This window comes from Meleagris gallopavo, chromosome 1, assembly GCF_000146605.3.
Source record: "Meleagris gallopavo isolate NT-WF06-2002-E0010 breed Aviagen turkey brand Nicholas breeding stock chromosome 1, Turkey_5.1, whole genome shotgun sequence".
Taxonomy (NCBI): Eukaryota; Metazoa; Chordata; class Aves; order Galliformes; family Phasianidae; genus Meleagris; species Meleagris gallopavo.
This window is the reverse complement of record NC_015011.2, coordinates 155,636,561-155,646,313: the sequence shown is the minus strand read 5'-3', so window position 1 is coordinate 155,646,313 and position 9,753 is coordinate 155,636,561. Positions and strand designations below refer to the sequence as shown.

Below are 9,753 nucleotides of genomic sequence, written 5' to 3'. Positions count from 1 at the left end.
CAGCTGTCTGAGACTGACAGTAATACTGAAGCAAAATTAATATTGGTTTATATTTGGGCAGGCAGACACTTAAATCTCTGTAATTAGACTTTGATAAGGAAAGTAGTTAGTGGTAGCTGTTAGCAGCAACATTGTGCCAAAGGTCATGCCTTTTTACACCAAAAGGGTCAGATGAAAACACTTTTATTACTTTCAAAATGATAATTAAAAAGTCTATCAGCATCTTGAAATAGCGTTTCAGTAATTATGTCATATTAGGAAGACTGCATTTACTAACAGAATACAAGAAAATATTTCTATGAATATAAATAATAGCAAGAAAAAATGGCTAAAATCATCCTTATAGAATATTACTGCATATTACATTAGCAAAAAGCGACTTAAGATATTCTTTTATATTCTAATGACAGAGAGGAAGTTTTATGCTGCACTATTTCACATACCTTTGGGTTTGTGTCTGATGGTAACAAAATATGACGGTTTAAAAGGTAAAAATGGCAACACTTGGTCAGATTACAGAACTAAATAGTTCCTATTTCTCCTCAACAGCACTACTTTTCCCAATTTCCAAACCCTCCTGGGGAACTTCAAAGAAAATCAGGTGTGTATCAAGATTGGGTAGAGATTTACAAGATTAATGCTTCAGTGTTTATCATCTTTCTGATGACACAATGACAAATTTACAACAACTTTCTTCCAACTTCACAGTTTCAGTTAAAAAAAAAAAAGCTTTGTAATGATGCTTTAGGTATTGACGGGGGGGGAAAAAAAAGAAAAGCTGTTTTAGGCTATTAAGCTAGGAGTGCTTACCATCTGGAAGAGCTGTATACCATATTACATCTGCTGACTTCACTCATTAGAGCATCACTAAAATACTTACAATTAGGAAAAGCAGTGTACAAACATAGTTGACCGTTACTGGAAAAAGCACCCTACAACAGACATAATTTTGATACCATGAAATTCAACAATACTTCATGCAATATTAATCATGCTTTGTAACTTATTCTAATTTTAAAATTCATTACTAAATTATTCAGCAGCCTATAAAACAGACGTATAGCACTGCAGCACCCAAGTTGCTGTATCCATTATATAATTATATTTTTATAATCTTCAGATAATTTAAGTCTCTTTAAGTCTCATACAGAATCAACGATGTTTCCAGGTGCTATGACTCACATTCAGTTTCTTTATTCCCTGAAAGGTTTCACTTGTGTTCCCTTGTTATCTGTTTCCACATTAAATGTCAAGCTTTTATGGTTAGTTTAATTGGTACTGTTGCTCAAAGCTTGATAGACATACATTTTAGGAAAACAGAACACAGAAAATATAATGTCTGTTTCTTGTAATATTTGTTTACATTTGCAAAGTAAGAGTAACTTTATCCAAGCATGCTTAATTTCTCAGTCAAAAAATATATGAATTAGGAACAAACCTTATGCTATCGAAAGCCAAATCTGGTTTCTTCCAGCAGAAGACTATAATAACTTGGATGCTCTTTGTACCTTCATTTCCCATGAATGTTGCAGAAAGCAATCCAGTGGAAATTGTATGATCTGGACTATAAGTTTGTGTGATGGCTCTGGTAGTGTAATGGAAAGAGAGGTGACTCTTTTTCCTCTGCTGAATTTGATTTGGTGACAAAATGGCTCATTAGAAAGTTTCATTGAGTTGTTTGCCTTATCAGTGGATAATAACAAAATCTGGAGGGGCTTGTCTCATTGTAGAAAGCTGATGAAATATAAGGGCCATAGATTGTGTGAAGTAGAACAAGATATACCAACAAAGAAGGGAAAAGAGATTTGAATTTAAAAATTTTACATCCAGTACACTTCTACATCCAGTCCAAACTGTGTCATATCTGATTACTCATAATTGTATGAAATTGTACTTAAATGGCTCTGAAAAGGGCCAGGTTGCATCTTAGCTCAGATTGTCCAGTAAGTATTCTATCATGTGCATTTTTTGTAGCTTTTTTCTTTTTCTTTTTCTTTTTTTTTTCAGACTTGGGAGGCTTAGAGACTAAGTGTGCCTAGTGCAATCACAACAATTCACATCCATTTGCTGGATGATAGGTATCTGACTTAGGTTTGATCTCCAGATATGTCACTAGTGAAATTCTACTGGTATAGTGCAGCTGCAATACATCAAGGAAGCAGGATAATCTGCAACAGTTAGCCTGTTGTGGAAGGATTGGCACCTAGTCTGTTTTAAACTAATGTGAAGGTGGTATAGATAGATATATATATATTTTTTTCCTTGTGTTAGAACACTGTAAACAGTCTTTTAAAATTTTCCATAGTTATTTTCTAGAACAGGAGCTACAGTACACTGTAATATACAGAACCTGTGATTTAAGTACACTACAGCAAAGGTTTGACCCACTTAATAGTATTCCCCTAGAATAGATATATGACTAGTTCAGGCATATAATGTCAGAGAATCACCAATTCTACCCTAAATCTGAATGAATAATCCTATTTCCCTCCATAGTCATTAGGAAGAAAGGAGAAACACCAGGAGGGACTTTTTTTTAATCTTATATTTTAGGAATAAGACACATTTATCTTGTAAAGTAAACTTGTCCAAACCTTTGCAGGGAGAGAACAATACAACATAACAGCTGCAAAATCTGCCTCTTGTTTCTTACTCTTTATTAGACATTATAGGGAAAAGAGCTCAGATAGAGAGTTAACTAGGAATAATCTCAAATGGCAGGAAAAAGGGCACTTCATAGTCACATAATCAACTGAAACAGCATTTAGAAAGAACAGACATCTGGCCCAGTCCAAACATCAGCAGCCAAGTGGGAGAGCTTGCTGTTCTGTAAATGGCAAAATAGCAAACACCTGACCTGAAGATAATAGGTTAATTGCTTTAATATTACATTTTGCATTGATGTTTGTTTTAATGTTGTGATGGGTGACAATAGGTCTCTTTTTTTTTTTTCCAAATACAGGCTTTCCAGAATTGCAAATGTCTGCCCAGTGGCCTGATGAAAAACATCTTTTGGGTGATAAAATGAGTTGCATGCAAATGACAAGTAGGCTTGATGTGCCCTGAAAACATTCAGCTTGGAGTGACCTGTGATCATAAATTACTGGCATGCTGCATCAGATCCTAGACTTGTAATTTCATCAAGATCAACAAGATGCAATCTTGAAAACTGTTTGTATGACGTGAGGACAAATTGATGCCCTTGTCCTTCCAGACTGTTGGATCTGATGCTCAGGAGTCTGACTACTTTGTGTCTCTAAGTAGCAGCATAGGGTCATTGTAAATAATTAAGTAGAAATTTGTTACCCTTTTGTCAAATGTATTTCTGATGTTTCTCTTCCGTAGCCTCCATTAAGAAATCCCTTGATTAAATTTTAAAGTCTTAAACAATTTGAAGGGCTGAGAGCACAGGACACAAACTACAGGCTGAATATTTTGCACGGGAAAGTCATATTCTCTTTGGGAGCAAAGAAAATAATGTCAGGTATTTAATATGCAATCCCATGATTCTCTTTCAAGACATGATGTTACAGATTTGATTACCAGCTCAGTGGCTGGTACTTGTTGGTTTTTTTTTTCCTCTTCTGTTTGCCTTTAGAGATCCAGAATTTTATCTCTCAATATATTTACAAATGTTTGTGTATAATGTATAGCTCAAAATTTAATCCTATGCATTTACACAGAATAATTTGTATAAAGGTGGAACCTTCAGAATAAAAAATCGCCATTCATAACTTAAAAGCTACAATTTAAGGATAAAACTGTCATGAGTTTTCTGAAATGTATAAAATGGCTTAAGAAGGAGACATGATATTTTACATATAAATGAAAGTTGAAAAATGAATTAATTATCTTGATTTTTAGATCCAGCTAAATAATTTTTATCATTCTTTTTATCATAAGACTCTCTAAAATGTATGCATTTATAAAACATTCATTATTATGCATGTCTTGAAGCAGACATACAATATTTATTGTGGCAAAAGTCATTTACTGCACGTTGAATATGAACACAATCTGTATACAAGGAAGGAAAAAAAAAATCAACAACAAAAAACATTATCAAGGAGGAGCATATATTCCCCTAGTAGAGAGCTTAATTCTGGACCAGAGGATGTATCATTATTGTTGACCTATTAATGCTAGTAAACTATTGCTGTGCAGACCCAACTGCCCTCACACAAATAGATCATTTTACACTGATTTCCTTAATGCTTGTACACTTGGTTACAAATAGGCTCCATCCCTTAAACTGTATGTCATTCTTCACCTTGCTTCAGTGAAGGAGTAGAAAATAAAAGCATTCTAGTAGAGAATAGCATTTAAAAAACACTCCCATGAGTGACAGCTCCTCAGTCATCATACCACATTTACACTCCCTAAACAGAATATTGTGAAAAATGGCAGATCCCTGTAACAGATTTATTTACTCCCCTAGAAATATCTGGACATCCATTGAGAATATTACAGTCATTAACGTATATTGCAGACAGTGTATGTACTCCTTAGATTTTGTTTGAAATATATATATGCACTAATTATTTGTTTACAGAGAATGAATACCCCTCCAGTTTTTACATCAAATCTAAATGCATTTTCCTAATTACATGTTCCCATTCCAAAATTTTATGATGTTGGTCTAGATGATTTCCCCTTAAAGTCTAAAGCAAACTGTAAATTTTTTTTTTGTATTTCATATGCCAATATTTCACTATCCTCCCATCTTGATCTGTACAGTCCCTCCAGCTGAGAAGTGTATTTTTTTTTTCTGAAACAAATCTATGAAGTTTCTAAGAAGATCTCAAGAAAACCTACATATGTAACACTACGTATGCCTACATCTTCCTCTGACTAAAGGGGATGATTCCACAGATAGCATTTTCAATGTCTATCAGGAAGAAAGAAAGGCTCAGATACTGAACTTCAAAAAATATATTTAGCAACTCTTAATGGCTAATGGCTGCAGGCTGTGTAATGAATACCACTGTGAACATTACAATCTATAAAGATACATACGGGCATCACGGACTGCATTGTCTAACACATGGCCTGCATAGAAGCATAGTAACAGAAAAAGTTCTTGTCAGATTAATGGTCCAACAGCAGATGATTTTGTTTTGTTCTTTTACTTCAAATTTTGCTAATCGTCCAAGTTTCAATTGCCAGGTATTATATATCTATTTAAATAATTTCAATAAATGTTATGATACATGAAGTCCAGTTTTTGCTGTAGATTACTGATCTTAATTTGGAGAGATCTGTCAAAGGGAGTGATTATTTTCAACAAAAGAGTAGTAGTGGACCTGTATTATGCGATATTTCACTAGTTGACAGCTAGATGTTCCATAACAAGTGCTGATATCCAAAACTGAAATTTTCCTTGCATTTGATATGCTCTCTGTTTAGATTTTTTTTTTTTACTGCTAGTAATTTATATTGTAACATTGAGTGTACATTTCTCAAAAGAAATTTTAAGATAATCTTTTTGATCCATCTTCATAAAATTTTAATGTACTGATTTTCAAGCTGTTTTGCAATTTACGCATCAGAATAGTCTATAAAGTACCCACAAAAATTTATAAGCAGATACTGTAATACAGATCTGTGAATCATAAGACTATGTTTCCCTGTTTGTGGCCATGGAAGATCTATGCTACTGTAGTATAACTGGGGCGTGGCTGAACCAAATTACAAATCAAGTAATTGCATTCTTCTCCCTGAAGTCCATCTGCTAATTCTAAATGAACAAATGTTGAGGTTTAACCTTGGCAGGCAGATAAGCACCACACAGCTGCTCACTTGTTCACTCTCCCCAGGTGGGATGGGGGAGAGAATCAGAAAGGTAAAAGTGCAAGAACTACTGGGTAGAGTAGATATGGGAAAAATGATGCGCTCAACCAAAGCAAAACAAGGAAATAATTCACTGTTCTCATCATAAGGCAGATATTCAGCCATTTCCAGGAAAGAAGAGTCCATCATGAATAATTTCTGTGGAAGACAAATGCCGCCACCCTGAACATCCCTCTTCCTTCTTGCCACAGTTTTTACCACTGAGCATGTCATTATATGGTATGGAATATGTCTCTTTCCAGTTTAGGTCAACTGTCCTAGTTCTGTCTGCTGCCAGCTTCTTGTGCATCCCCACCTTCCTCTCTGGCAGGACAGCATGAGTAGAAAAGTCCTTAGCTCCTTGTGTGCACTGCTCTGTAACAAACTTGTCAGTATGTTTTCACCACTTTTTTCATCAAAAATACAAATAATGCCTTCATACAAGAAGATATGAAGAAAATTAACTCTCTCCCAGCCCAAACCATGACAAGGGTATTAGTCATCCTTTGCTTTTTAAACAGCTGTTTTGCTGAGTTCTTAAAGTGTGTCTTAAAGTGTTCATAAAGTGTAATTTCAGAGGTAGCTGCAGCTTTTTTGTTTTGATTTGTTTACATAAGTGTTGTTCTGTCATGGCTAATTGTTTCTTATTTAATATTGCTCCCAATTTTGTTCAAATCACTGCAGTTATTAACATATTTGTAAAGGAAACTCCTCATTATTTTCCAGTTATTAGCACACACAATAAATTTATGTGAACTATTCAAGGAGAATTACAGAATCATAGCCTGGTTGAGGTTAGAGGGGATCTCTGGAGGTCATCTTGTCCAACTCTTCCCCTCAACCAGAGCCACCTAGACATTGTTGCTCAGGAGCATGTCCAGGTGGCTTTTGAATGTCTCTAAGGAGAGAGAATCCAGCACCCCTCTGGGAAACCTCTGCTAGTCACCCTCACAAGTTTTTATTAATGTTTGCATAGAAATTTCTGTGTCTGTGCTCACTGCCTCTTGTCATATCACTAGGCACCACTGAAAAGAGCCTGGCTCTGTCTTTTTGCATCTTCCCTTCTTGGATATGTAGATCTTGATGAGATCTGGCCAAACATTCTCTTCTCTAGGCTAAAAGTCCCATGTCTCTCAGCCTCTCCTAATAGGAGGGGTGTTTCTGTCCTGTAACCATCTTTGTGACCTTTCTTTAGATTATCTCCAGTACATCAGTACATCCATGTATATTTTGAACTGGTTGGCCCAGAACTGGACAGAATGCTCCAAGTGTGGCCTCGCCTGTATAGGAGTACAGGAGAAGGACTGGCCTTTACCTTCTGAAAGTACTTTTACTAATGCAGCCCAGGTTATCATTAGTTTTCTTTGTGGCAAGGGCACACTGCTGACTCTTTCCAACTTGGTGTCCATCAGGATTTCTAGGCCCTTTTCTTCCAAACTGCCATATAAATGGATGGCGCACCATATATACTGGTGCCTGGGCTTGTTGGCTCACCAGGTATAGAATTTCATAGTTCCCCTCATTAAACTTCATGAGATTCTTGCCTGCCTATTTGTCCAGCCTGTCCATGTCTTTTTGGATAGCTTGGCCTCTGGCATATCAGTCACTCCTCCCAGCACTGTCTCATCTTCAAACTTGCTGAGGGTACATTCTACTCTGATAATTAATGAAGATGTTAAATGGGACAGGACTCAGTATTTACACCTGGGGTACCCTGCTAATTACTGATCTCCAAGTAGACTTTGCATTACTAATCAACACCCTCTGGCCCTAGTCATTCAGCCAATTTTCAATCCACCCAGTTTCATTTCATTCAGTGTAGTTTAATCAATAACTATTTAGCCTCTGTTGCCTAGTTACTCAAATGGAATGCTATTTGGTTAGAACGTTTTGTCCAGTACTCATTGAAAAATGAAAGGACAATATAAAACACTTGTGACAACTGTGGTGGTTTTTTTTTCAGCATATATTGTTGTGGAATTTCCTGGATGGACTATATGGTTCATCACCCTGAAGTGTGAACATGAAATACAGCATATTTGTGTGTGACTGTGCTTCCAGCTCCTGGTGATTTCTGTTACCGTTGTTGGTGGGACTGTTCAGTGGCAGTGATAGTTGCTTTTCAAGCTTTTCTCCTAGCAGCACAACTTCATCTGATACTGTGCTGTGCAATTTTTTATTCAGTTATTCAGTTCTTATATAGGGATACTTTCTTAGATTGTAGTACAGAGATTCTCTGCTAATCAGGCATTCATTCCAATGGCATTTCTTCATACGCGGAGGTAAAAGACACATTTATTTTACTCTTTCTGCTGCCCATGACACTTGAAAATGCATTATCATAAATCTTCTTATATATGTGTAAATAATACCTTAAAAGCAAGGGGAAGAAAATTCTATCGAGGAGACAGCTTTCTGTTAGACTCTGAGGAAGGCTTGGTCTTAGTGCAATCTCACTCTGTTGTATATATATATATTTATATATAACTATTTATAATTATACCTTTGTGATCTTGTCAATCTTAATATTATAAACACTTGATTCTTGACTTGGTTTTATCTCAGAATCATCCCATTAGTTTATAGCCCACTTTGAAGCCTTGTTTTTCATCTGAATAGAAGAGTTCCTTTTTTTTTTTAAAGTAAAACCAGAAAATAATGTTTTAAAAGGCAGAATTAAATAAGATTGTCGTGTTATTTGGTAGATTATTTAACATTTAAGCCTCTGTTATTTGCATATCAAAATGAGACATAAAAGCAGCTTGGAAAAAACTGCAAAGCTATAACAAGAAGCGACATAACAAAACTCATGTAAGACTGGGAAGGATTGGTCTATTGTATACATTCATGTCAGCCTTGAAAACACTGAAAAAAAAAAAAACCTGCATATGCAAATACCTGAGATTACAGCTCATTGTATCTGCAACTGCTTGATTCTGAATTACTTTTTTGCATTATTTTTTCTGCTCTGAATTCTTGTCCTTCTAGAGTGCTCTTTCTCCCCTATCTTTTTTCGCTTGTGTTTTTAACTCAATTGGAAGCTGCTCTTCCTCCTTCTCATCAGGGAATAACTGTCCCATTCTGCATTTTGTTTGAAAATGTCATTCTTTTGACAAATATGAAGGCGACATTAGGCTGTACATTTTATTTTTAAACCAAAACAACATAGGCAGCTGACTCTAATTTTCTATCATTAAAGAAGAATCAAGTAAGTGGAACAAAGGACTTTGTATACAAATAACAAAATTTCACTTTCTCCTAGACGTGTAGTCACATGGACCAGCTGGTATAAATTGACATTGCCTTTAATAGAACTGTACTAGGTGACACCAGCTGAGCATCTGGCAGCTATTTAGAGGATAACATATAAAATTCATTTGCTGTATTGATATACATCTGTGCTTTCAATGAAGGGAGGGCTGTTTTAGTAGGAATATCAATCTGCAAATTATTAGCTAACAGATTATAGCTAATTTGAAAAGCAGTTGTGATTATACGCATATTTGGAATTTAATGTCTCTGTTTTTGCGGAACTGTGAGTAATTATATGCCTGACTGGGTGAAATGGGACAAAATAAATCAATGATTTATTACGAGAATTTGCTCATCGATTGAGTGTGCAAATTATCAGTAATCACATACACTGTGCCAAACAGTGAGTTGACTGTGCTCATTAAATAGTCTCATATACAACTCGACTCTTTACAGTGGCTTGGCCACATGACTGACAATACTTGAGATTCTAATAGCTCTTCGTTTAGCTCAGCTTCAGTAACAGATTTTCCTTTTTGCTATAAAGTCAGAGAGCTATTATCCATCCATTTGTTCCGAGATGCACTTGCCTGTCCCATTCTCATACTTGCTGTACTCTTTCAAACTCTGTTCACTTTCTCTTTGTTAAAATGTAAAGTCTTTAATTGACAA

The 9,753-nt window shown here is 35.6% G+C and overlaps 1 long non-coding RNA gene across 1 annotated transcript; it reads left to right on the top strand.

Moving 5' to 3' along the window:
- The first annotated feature begins 548 nt into the window (after positions 1-548).
- Positions 549-4,155, top strand: LOC109365673. The gene is made up of 2 exons (XR_002111390.1): positions 549-601; positions 2,963-4,155. It is a non-coding gene; the product is annotated as an uncharacterized LOC109365673 (long non-coding RNA).
- The last annotated feature ends 5,598 nt before the right edge of the window (positions 4,156-9,753 follow it).